This window comes from Epargyreus clarus, unplaced genomic scaffold, assembly GCF_041222505.1.
Source record: "Epargyreus clarus isolate Ecla_fem2 unplaced genomic scaffold, WU_Ecla_fem_2.2 ptg000013l, whole genome shotgun sequence".
Taxonomy (NCBI): domain Eukaryota; kingdom Metazoa; phylum Arthropoda; class Insecta; order Lepidoptera; family Hesperiidae; genus Epargyreus; species Epargyreus clarus.
Window position 1 is genome coordinate 878,009 of NW_027332221.1, and position 12,295 is coordinate 890,303.

At 48.7% G+C, this 12,295-nt stretch overlaps 1 non-coding gene across 1 annotated transcript; it reads right to left on the reverse strand.

The window, feature by feature from the left end:
- Nucleotides 1-2,554: 2,554 nt before the first annotated feature.
- LOC140746830 (U6 spliceosomal RNA) lies at nt 2,555-2,661 on the reverse strand. The gene has a single exon (XR_012102823.1). It is a non-coding gene; the product is annotated as a U6 spliceosomal RNA (small nuclear RNA).
- Between the last annotated feature and the right edge of the window lie 9,634 nt (nt 2,662-12,295).

A 12,295-nucleotide genomic window follows, 5' to 3' on the forward strand; every position in this document is an offset into this window, starting at 1 on the left:
TAGTGAGCGGACATACTCGCTATTCCGCTACGGATAGCTGGCCCCGTGTCGTGGCCCTCACCCATGGCTGTAATCACCTGCTGAAGCATCTTAGTGAGGTCCTGCAGCACCCTCAGCTGTTTGCTGCAGGCCTCTTCGCTAGCCCCCTGGCTCCGCTCTGATCTGGGAGCGGGAGCGGGGGTAGGAGCGGGCGTCCTTCTTCTGGGCTGCCTCCTGGCAGCGGGTGCAGGTGCGGGTGGGGCGGCCGAGGGGCGGCCTTTGCCTTCTTCCCCCTCTTCCTCCGACTCTTCAATTGAGCCCCGCGATTCGTTGGCCCGTTTGCGGCGGCCATGAGGGAGCCCTCGTGCTGCTCCTCCACGGTCCGCGGCTGTACGGGAGCCACCGAAGGTTGCGTCCGTCTCGTCTCTGCCGGTTTGGCAGAGAGGGCAACCGTGCCAGCGCGCTTGTTGCGCGCTTCCCGCCGAAACACCGGGCACGATGTGTGGTTGGCGGGGTGCGGTCCGCCACAGTTCGCGCAGGTCGCGGGCTCCTCCCGAGGCCTGGGGCACTCGTGGGCCGCGTGCTGCTCGCCGCAGCGCACGCAAGCCAAGTGTCGATGGCAGTTATGCGAGCTGTGGCGGAACTGCTGGCACCGGTGGCACTGGGGCGGTCCCTTCTTCCCGCGCCAAGCCTCCACCTTGATGCCGGGTATGCACAACAGCTCTCTGACTGCGTAGATGCCCGGCAGGAGGTCCTCTGTCCTCTTGAGAATGGCGAGGAAGATGCAACCGGGCCGTCCTCCACGGGCCCGGATGGCGCGCACGTATTCTGGGACATACCCCAGTTCGCGGAGCTCGTCCTGGATCTCCTGCGGGTCAGTGTCGGCGGGCAGCCCCCTGATGGCTACCCTCACGCTCTGTTCCGCGGGCAGGGAGTAGGTAAACCAGCTGATCCTCTCCCGTTTCTCCAGGTCTGTTAAGTAGGCTTGAATCAGCCGGTACTCTCCTATCTCCTTCGGGGAGAAACGTACTCCCTGCCCGAAGGGGCGCGCGTTAGGTGCTCGACCCAGCTTCTCCTTGAGCACCTTAAAGTGATGGTGCCAGCTGGGGAGCTTCTCCACGATGAGCGGAGGGAAGCGTGTCTTTGGCGGCGGCTCTTGCTGGCCGGCAGAGGGGGCTGCAGTAGACGGCGATCCTGCTGCTGCTCCCTGGGCTGCGCTGGTGCTTGGTCGCGGCGACGGGGCGCGCGGCTGCGGCGGCGCGGCTCGTAGCGCGCTTGTGGTCGCAGTCGCAGACGCGGTCGCAGCAGGCTGGGCGGCGGGCTGGGCGGCGGGTTGGGCGGCGGGCTGCGTAGCGCCCGACGCTCTCTGTGGGTCGGGGCGCTTTGCAGGGGCCGCGGGCCTTTGGGTGGCCTGCGGGATATTCGAAGGGCGTCGGGCGTCAGGGGCGCGCGGCGCTGCCGGGGTCTCCCTGGCTACTGGTGGCGGGCGTGGAGCACCCGCGGTCACCGCAGCGAAGGAGCTGAGGGCCGGCGTGGGCGTGTCGCTGAGCGTGGGACTCGGTATCGGGTCCGGGCGAGGGCCTGGGTCGGAGAAAATCCGAAGTACCCGGCCTCTCAGCCGCGGGTCCCGGATGGTGGGGCGCTTTATATCCCTGGAGGCTGCTGTGGTGTCGGTGTCCTCTTCAGGGCTTCTCTGGCGCCTCTTCTGGGCCCGGTCGGCTCGGTAGCTGTCCCAGAAATCTTGGACAGCAGCTACCTCCGGACCGGGGGCCTTCTTCGCGCGGGTAGCCTCAACAATGAAGTCAAGGAGGGTATCCTTGACTTCATCAGGGGTGATGTCCTCCCGGAGGAGCTGCGACCTAACCAGCTCGTCATACTTCAGCCTGGTGCCGGGAGAAAACTCCGACAGCCAGACCGGGGTATGCGGCGGTGGGCGCTCAACTCCGGGTGGCGATGGTGTTACGGCCGCTCGCACCGGGCTTACCGGCGAGATGCGGGGCGGCGGGAACGCCGGGCGCGACGGACGCGCGACGGCTGCCTGTACAGGCGAGGGCGTCGGCGTCGGCGTCGTCGACCCTTGGCGGCTGGTTCCAGGCCCGCGGGGCCCGACTGGGCGCGGCGGGGCGGGAGTCACGGGGCGCGAGGGTCCCGGCAGCCGCGACGCGGATGGGGGAGTGCGCTGCACACCAGTGAGCGACTCCGCCGATCCGTGCGTGGGCGGCGCTGGGACCCCCGACGTCGGGGTGGTATCGCCACTGCTTCTAGCGCGGCTGGCGGCGCGCGCGGTCTCGCTCCTGCGCATGCCGGAGCGACCGCGGGCGCGCGATGAATCGCGCTGCGGCAGGGGTGGCGCGGCTGGGCCGCGGGCTTCTTCTTCTTGGGGCATCTCCCCTCGCTGTGCTGGCGCCGCACCCCCTAAGGGTTGCGGCGCGGGTGCGGTTTCGGCAGATGCTCCCCTCAGGCGATGGTGTTGCCGGCTCTTTCTCTCCCAAATATCACAAGATATGCGGGTAGAGGAAGATATCGTTTCGGTGCACACGGACGAGAATTGCTTGGGCGCGAGATGCAGCGATCCAAAAATGTGGAACGCTTCACGATTTTGCGTGTCATCCTTGCGCAGGGGCCATGCTAATCTTCTCTGTATCGTTCCAATTTTAGTATATGTACTGCCGAAGCGAGTACAATGCTCTCCGTCCGTAAAGCATCGGTATTTATAGGGACGAAACCAAAGAGGACGGTTTACCTGCTTACACAGGTGCAGGTATTTAAATGAATGTTTCTTAAAACTACCTTCAATGATAACAATTTTCATTAAAAATCTAAACTAATCAAAACAATTTGTTGAATTAAATAATTATCTTCGTTCTCACGGCGATATATCTCATATTTCATAAAGGTGATTAATTTTATTATAATGTGTTGAGACTAAATTGAGTTATATGGACGTTTGTATTTATTTAGTATTATAAAATACTGTTTGTTGAGTACGGGTTTGCAATTAAAACTCCAATTGAATTTTTCTTCCTGTATTTCTTCTCTTACAATATTCTTCTATTTCCCGGAGCGTGCCGGACCCTTTTTATTTTTTTTTTTGGCGCCCAGATGTAGGTGGAAAAAGGGCTGACCCTCTACGGAGACGGAAGAGGAAAAAATGCATCCAAGCACTTACAGGCCGCGACGGCCGGTGCCTGCGTCGTGTGGGGCTGAATGAAAGGTCCTCCTGAAGGGAGGACCATCCATTCAAGTAACATATACAATACCACTAAAAACTCCTTTAAAGGCATTCGTCCTAGGGGACCGTACAGCCGACATCGGATAGCGACCTCTCGTTGTGGAACGAGAGGCGCTAGCGGCGCTCCCTAGAGAGCGACCGCTGGATAGATGACACTGAAGGTGTCAACGTATCATGAATAAGACTAGAATCGTCGGGAAGACGATTCTCTATGGAAAGTTGTTCGCCCCTGTGGGCGGCCAGAAGATTCTCCACATCCGTGGAGAGTTTGTTAGGAGCGTCGGTCAAGATATTTCTTGGCCGACGGCAGTTGTAACGGGTAGGAAGAGGGGCAGCATAGTCCGCTGCACCCTTGATTAATGGGTTGGAATGATTTTCTGAGCGGTCGAAGAATGCTTCAGAGAATTGTCTAAGGACTTGTTGTATTGGAGCGAGCTCCAGGTCGCGGTGAAGGTCGGCGTTCCTGACATACCAGGGGGCATTAAGTGCCCGACGACAAAAAAGATTTTGTATAACCTGGAGTTTGTCTAGGATGGTGGGATTCGCGTGAGCGAAGACTGGAGAGGCGTATGTTAACACCGGTCGAATGCAAACCTTATACAGCGTTCGCTTATTCCTGGCTGACAACTTGCTGTGTCTACCAATCATGGCGTTGAGGCGGCTCATGTAAGAGCGGGCGGTATGGGTGACCTTAGAGACGTGGGGTCTAAAGGTGAGGCCCGGGTCAAGGGTAACTCCTAGGTATTTTACTGTGGGCCTCCATGGAATGGGGGCCCCAAGTAATTTGACGGAGGGCAGGTCGAGTAAGCGCCTGCGTTTGTGGTCGAAGCGCATTGCAGAGCTTTTCTCCGCATTGACTTCGATGCGCCATTTCCTAAACCAATCTCCTAACACGTTGACCGAGCGTTGGAGTTTGGCGAGGATAGATGACTCCTTTTGCCCTTGGATGTAAAGAGCGGTGTCATCGGCGAAGAGTGATAGCTGCACCCCATTCTTGGGGATAGGAATATCGTTGGAGTACGATATGAATAATGTAGGAGCGAGCACTGAGCCTTGATGGACTCCGGCTGTTATGGGGCGTGGTGATGAGAGGACACCTTCGTGCCTGAAGCGGAAGGTTCTGTCCTGAAGGTAGGAAGCCACGATGCGGACTAGGCGATCAGGAAGACCAGATTGGTATAGCTTGTATACCAGTCCTCCATGCCAGACTTTGTCAAAAGCCTTGGCGACGTCGAAGAAGACTGCTAGTGTCTTATTACGTCTTGGATAAAACCCGCTTGTGATGTACTCGACAATGTGGTGGACTTGTTGGGGGCACGAGTGCTGGTGGCGAAAGCCGAATTGGTGAGGAATGATAAGTGGGGGAGCATCTATTGGAAAGAGGTGCCCTCTTATGTGAACGAGGATCACCCGTTCGAAAACCTTGCCCATTGCATTGAGGAGGCTAATGGGGCGGTGGTTGGAGGGAATGTGGCTCGGTTTCCCAGGCTTGGGAATACCTATAACTGTTGCTGTCTTCCAGGCTGTTGGAAAGAAGCTGAGATCGAGGCAGGCATTGAAGATAATGACCAGAAGGGTCAGTACCTGCTCGGGGAAGTGTGTAAGCGCCAGGTTGGAGATACCATCCGCACCTGGGGCTTTACGAGGTTTCAAACCGCGGATGACGGTCCGGACCTCGTCTGAAGTGATTATGATGGGAGCGGAGGTGACAGGGAGAGAGCTCTTTTTAAGGACCTCCTCCTCTACCTTATTGATGTGGATAGGGTCGCACGGTTGAGTGCTGGGGGAGCACTGCGCAGCGACGCTATCTGCGAAGCATTCGGCCTTCTCAGTGTCCTCGAAGGCTATGCTGCCATCGGGACGCGTGAGAGGGGGAGTGCTAGAGAAGGCTTCGGTACGAAATCGTCTAGTGATTTTGTAGAATGCCTCATGAGAAGGTTGGATATCCTCCATGAGAGAGTTCCAGTTGGAGTCCCTCAGTTCGGCTAGCCGGGATCTGACTTTCCTTTGGAGGGCGTAAGCGCGCCTCCTAAGGACAGGGGTTGGATACTTAGCGGCCCATCTGAGGGCTGCGTTTTTCGTTTGGATAAGCTTCGTGACATCGCGAGGTAGTTTGCGGTTCTGGACCTCTACCACCTTCGCGTTGTCACGAAGAGAAGTCTGAACTAGCTGGGTGAGTGAGTTGACCGTACTGTCTATTTTGTCCGTGCTAACAAGGTAGCCTGGGGGAATAGCATACGGTGAATCGGGGGCCTCTATGGTCGAGGTGAGGGATTTCTCGTACCCTTCCCAGTTAGTGAAGGTTTTCGAGGAAGTATGGGGAGTTGGATCATAGGGACCTAACTGGAGAGAGACTGGGCGATGGTCTGAGCCCAGATCGTTCAATGTTTCGATTGCTCTTGTATTGAGCGCGACGCCTTAAAGGAGGGCGAAATCTAGAACGTCGGGTTCTTGGTCTTCCCGATCGGGGTAGTGTGTTGGCGCTATTGGAGAGAAGATATCAAAGTCCAGTGCGCGGGAAATGGTTAAGAGTTTCTTACCGTTAGAATTAGTCAGACGACTGTTCCAAACGGTATGTTTACAATTGAAATCTCCAAATAGTACGACAGAGTCTCCGAGCGAGAGGAGGGCCTCTAAGTCGCTTTGGAGAGGGGTTTTTTGGGCGGGGAGATAAATTGAGGCTATGATCAGGGACGGGTGTCCTGTCATGCCTAATTTGCATACGGTGGCTTCCATATTGGTGAGCTTGGGTGTTTCCAGAGGGGTGCAATGGAAAGATCTCTTGTAGTAGATGGCAGTGCCTCTGCCACGACGGTCGTCGGCTCTGTCATTACGTGCAAGCGCGTAACTCCCCTCTTACTTACGCCTTTAAGGGAGGGTTTGAGGAAAGTTTCCTGAACAAGCAACAGGTCGATATCCCTGTTGCGGACGAACTCTTTGAGTTCGGGAATGCAAGGTTTTAGACCTCGTGCATTGAAGGAGATAAGCGAAACGCCTTTAGGTTTTTGACGACCGGGGTGAAGGGGTTGAGTATGAACGTTACTCATTGGATGGATTTGAACAACGCTATGTGTTCAGAGTAGATAGCGATGCGCTCCGCCTGGCTGGCGTTACGCATCTTTAGGGAGACGAGTTTGATCTCGTCGAGGTCCACGCCCTTAACGCAATCGACAAGGAACATGATATGCTCTCTTACCGATGCATCTTGGGTGGGACGGGGAGTGGGTGTGGCCTTAGGGGCCGGGGTTGGTGGGGCGGTCGCGGGTGCGACTTTCCTCCAACTCATGGGAGCGGTTGGGGTTTTGGAGGCCCCTAACCGCGGGAAATTGGTCGAATCGACCGGGGGTGGGCCTGCTTTGGAGGGCTGCTTTTTGGCAGCCTTCTTTTGAGCGGGACGGGGGGCTTTCGGGCATCCACGGTAGTTAGCCGGGTGACCGGAAGTGGTGCACAACACGCAGGCAGGAGGGGACTCGTCTTCACGAGTTCTCTTGCACTTCCGTGTGGCGTGGGGTTCGAGGCACTTTACGCACCTGTGGGGAGCAGTGCAGTTAGCCGCTGCATGGCCGTAAAGCTGGCAGCGGTGGCACTGGGCAGGGTAACCACGCTTGTTAGGTGGTTCCACATTAATTTGGGATAGCCCACAGATCGTGAGCTCTTTCTCCTTGAATATGTCCTTGGAGGAAGGGGTCTTGGCCAGTATGACCAGGGCTAAGGGGTATTTAATCCCGTTGCGGTTGTACAATTTGTGTACACCTTCTACGGGGAAACCTTAGTTAACGAGATCTGTTTGGATCTCGTCGGTGGGAAATTCGTAGGGGAGACCCCTAAGGACCGCTTTTATCTTGCGGTCTTCTTCAAGAGCGTACGTGTGGTACGGGAGTTGCAGTTGGGTTAGGAGCCTTATGAGGCTCCTGAAGTCATCTGTGGTGGGGCACGATATGCGAATAGAATCGCGAAGGTTGTGTGCTTTGGTGTAGTGGACTTTGCGTTCCACTAGGGTTTTGGAGAAGTCGGACCATTTTGACTTGTCCCTAAAGAAGATGAAAGGAGGGGGTTTGCACTTGGCAAGTGCCGGTTCGCAGCGCGTGGCTGGCTTAGGGGGCTTAACAGCCGCGGGGGTTGAGCTCTGGGGCTCGGTGGAGGCTTTAGGCGCGGGGGCCAGTGCGGGGGCCACTGGGGCTGGGGAGGCTTCTGTAGAGGCCTCGGAGGAAGTCTCACTTGTCGCCTTAGCGACGCGTTTGACGGGTCGTTTTTTGTTCGTCTTCTTCGACTTGACAGGGGTGAAACCCTGGTCGTCGTCGGAGGAGGCGGCGGAAATCAAAGTGCTCTCCGACGAGTCGTCGGAGGAAGCGGGGCGCTTAAGCGAGATGGTGTCATAGTCCATCTCGTGTCTAGGGGTGGCATCAGGGGATGCGGGTGAGTCGGTAACGGACAGGGGATCCGTTACGGACTTGATGGGCTCACAGAGGTAGCGGAGTTCGACAGCGTCGAAGGGGATATTGAGCTTCCTGCTCAGGAGAGAGGACAGAGCCTCGAAGAATCTATCGGTTACCATGTAGGCCATGGTAACCAGGGATGCCTCCCCGCCGAGGCAGGGAGCTAACGGGGAGAGGGAGGGAAATGCAATTACCCCTAAGGGAAAGTAACTGCTACCGTCACCCTTGGGATAGCCCAAGTGCAGTGGGATCGGGTCTGCCGGTTTCTCTCAGGCCGAGAGGTCTGAGAAGCGCACCGGGTCAACGCTAGTTGGTTTCGTTGGCACCGTTAGGTATCCACCAACTCAAACGCGTCGGGACGTGAGTTTTGTTTATTCCCAATAATTTGGCAATAAACAAAGCACGGACCGCTATCGATAAAATCGAGTAGGCGAGAACCGGTCGAAAGGCCAGAGAAAATTCTGGGTTAGGAAACACTAGAGCGCGAGCAGGCGGGGCTGCTCGGTCTGGCGTTCAAACGCAGAGTCCGATGCCGGACCCTATTTCTAGCCACCTTAAGTGGCAAAGTGAGTGTTACAACCGACGGGGGGCTAACGCAGCAGTCGCTTTTACTCCCGTCTCGCTCACTTCCTATAGCCCTCTCTCTCTAGCACGCATCTCGCTCACTCGTGTCCCTCTCTTTCTAACTTTACCTTATTTTTATTTCTCTTTATTTATTTACATTAAATACCTTATTTTAAACATAGTTGTACATTACTTTTCATACACATTAAATATTCTTATACAAATCAACAATCTTACGTACTAAAAAACAATAATAGGAATTACAATTTATCAACTATTCTTAAATCTATTCGCCGTCCGCAACACTGTTTATATAGTAAATAGTAAATAAATATAAGCGTCTTTATAACTCTTAATTTTGTCTCCACACAGTATAAAAAAAATAATCATCTTTATGAAATATGAGATATTATAGTACGATGCATTTTATATGAATCATATAGATATATGGGCGGTGAGGCATTTTATAATATATAATATTAATTTTTATCATGTTAATTTTGATTGTCAATGTGGAATTAATATTTAGTTTAAAATATGGACGACTTCCGGTAGTACTTCAAAACACTTTATTAGTCATACCAAATAAATTATATAAATTATAATAATATTAAAATATTTATTCTCGTATTTTTAAAACAATATTTTCAATATAATGTTATTTTATTAATAGTTAAATTTATTGTGAATCACGTCACTTGTTATAACAAAACAAGTGACGTGAGAGGGTAGTTCTTAGGCTGTTTGTCACTTGAGTAGTATTTAAGTCCACGCGCTGGTAGAGCGTGGTTCATTCGCATTTAATCAGTCGTGTTGTGGCATGTTTTAAATAACATTATATTATTATGAATAAATATCAAAAATCCGGGGGGTATTTACCACCTGAGAATCTGCCCGGGCAAAGAGGGTATCCTCGACACCCGAAATTCCTGTCCACCGCCCTTATGTTGACATTGCCGCAATATATCGCACACGACAAATTAAAGGGTATTAAGTCTAAAAATGCGATTTTTTTTTATTTGCGTTTCGAATTCCATATTTTTTTCTCTATAAATTGGCCTGACAATGATATTTTTAGGCCTATTAATTTATAAGATATGGCCACATATTTCTTTATGGACTGTTCAATCACGCTATTTCCGATTCGGTCAAAAGGGTCACAACTTAGTTGATTCAGTTGATGCTCAGCGCCACATGCATTTATACGAGTTGCTGCCAGTGTTTTGTCAACTTCGGAGCAAACGCATACATTGTGAGTATTCTATACAGTATTATTTTAAGTTAATACCCTTTTGCCTGTTAAATAATGATGTCTTTTTTGTGTCATTATAATATAATACCCTATTCGCTGTTTAATTTTGAATAATTAGTATTTTTTTAATAAAATATTTCAAAATGATACTTTATAGCCCTCGATTTGCTTGTAATAATACTCTTTTGTTTGTAATTGTTGTTAAGTTAGTGTAAGTGTCAAATCAGATACTACCTTTTGTCGAGCATTCATTGAAAAAAAATTTAAAGATTTAGATTTTTACAAAACTATGAAGCAAAATAATAGAGCCGAAAGGATAACGAGGGCAGTCTACGACCGCCAAAGTACACCCGAAAGCAATTCTATAGGTGAAAATGAAGACCGGTTTGCTGATAGTGATGACATTAGCGACCCAACGTTTGTCCTCGAAAATAATTCGGAGCGGCGTTGTCAATCATGTGCATCAGAGTCATCAGGTTGCTACCAAACCTGTGACTATGTCTCGTGTTCTTTGAAGGTGTTTTCAGCTTGCAGTAAGTGCAATAGTTTTCTATGTTGGGATCATTTTGACAACGTTCAGACGTATACCGATTGTGAATTTCACAACAAAACTGCTCATATGACCAATAATGCTCACGATAGAACATTGATAGGGGAAACAGTCAAACTGATTTACAAGACAATACTCTTACTGAAACGAACCACGATAACGTATTATCTGATTTAACCAATCTCGCCAGTGAGCAGCACTGTGACTATAAAATTGTTTTGAATAAAAATTTAGGACATGCTTTCAATGTCAAGGATTTCTCTATCTCCATCATTAACAAATTTCATACGGATAATAACTGTACGCTGCAACTCATTTTCTACGGGTCTTGAGAATGCTAATACTATGACTATTACTAAATCTATGAAGCAGATCATCAAGAAGAAACGCAATTTAGGATGGGAGTAAATAAATTCGAAAAAGAAGCGAGTGGACCCCTGATCACCTAAAAATACCTGTGATGAAGCTACCTGTAGGTTGAAGTGTACATCAAACATAGATGAAACTAAACTAAACCATATTTTTGATAATTACTGGTTATTGGGCGGATTGGGGCAAATAGATTTTAATTATAATACACTATGTATTATTTATTAATGAAATCTCTTATGCAGGAAATAAAATCAAAAAATCTTTCTAATCAGTCTTAATTGTGAAAATGAAAATTTGTAGGATATTTTTTTATCTTTTACAGATTTTTAAGTAGTTACAAAAATGATAATTTATTTCTTGTATTTTTGTAACTGTATTGTTTCCAGTATAATTCTTACTGTTTTTTTGTTTTAAATACTTTATTTCCAATATATTTTTTGTAACACTTAGTGTTTTATTTTATTACCTTGTTAGTTAAAACTAAACATTCCGCAAATGTTATGTGGTAATATCATTAATTATTACTTGATATTATCAAATTGTAGTGAAATTTGGTTAGGCAAGACAGTCGTAATTGAATAATATGAGCGATTTGAACTTTTGAACTGCTTATACAGTATCATCTTTAACGGGTTGTGTAAAACTCCCAATATAACGAAAATATCAGCTGATACATCTACCAAACTTACTAAATATAAACTAGCATAATGCAGTTTAAAGATCAATATAAAAGTAGGACATTACAGCCATTCATTTTGCTGCAATGAATTTTCAAACTTTCAAATCGCGTTATCTCAAACACTGTTTTTTAAGATAATACTGTATTGTTTGTGTTGTGCGATATGTGCGTCCGGAGGGTAAGACGTCCCAGCGATAGATAGATAGAGCGTGGTTCATTCGCATTTAATCAGTCGTGTAAGCCGTTACTCTGCCCGAATTGTAAATAAAAGTGAATAAAAGTGATTCTCATATTAAAGTCGTTTCGTTCAGTTTATTAATAAAGTTCGGTATTGGGATATCGCCGACAGCAGCGGTTGGATGGACCTACGTGTCCACATGGTCATGATGGAGATCAATGGTGACGTTTATTGGTTCGGGGCAATGGCGCGCACATTTGGCGCACGTGTTTGGTGATTTTCCTGGGATTGCTTTGAACGAAGCCTTAGGAAGCCACGCCGTTGGTAAAGCGTATGACAGCCGTTGAATGCTTTGATTATGGCGGGACTGAACGTATGGAGCAGTGCAATTTTGGGGTGGACCCTAGTGTAGTATGACAGTTTATTTCATACGGGCGACACGTTGCCATTTTGATACTTATAATCACTTGGGTGGTCTATTGTTTAAATTTATTTCTATTTTGTAATTTTATAATGTTCACCTAATGTTTGAGTGTTCACAGGATAAGAATCTACTATTTTTATTTTATTTTACTTTAATAGGAAAACATACAGTGTACAGGTATATCTATATAGTTATCTCTTAATAATAAAAACAACACACCATTTAGCTGTTTTCGCATATAAAAAGCTACATATATTTGCTTGACTTCTCGATCAGAATATAATATGTATTCTGAATACTTTAACAGTTATTAAATGTATAAGTGTAAAATATCAAAAATAACTTTACCCTAAAATTATTGATACATGTAAATAAATAAATAAACTAAAACTTTATGTAAACTTATTTTAAAATACATAGGTATATACATTTTGGTAACTGTTACAGAGTCGTACCAAACCAGTTTTTAGACATTGTCGTTTGAATAATTTTGGGATTTGTATTAAATATGTCGAAGTCAGTGAAATCGTCCAGTTTATTAATTAGTCTCGAAGTTCTGATAAGGAAAGAGTTTTTCCGATATTTTGTGGAACTACGAGGTACGTGTAGACAGATATGTGGCTGTCTAA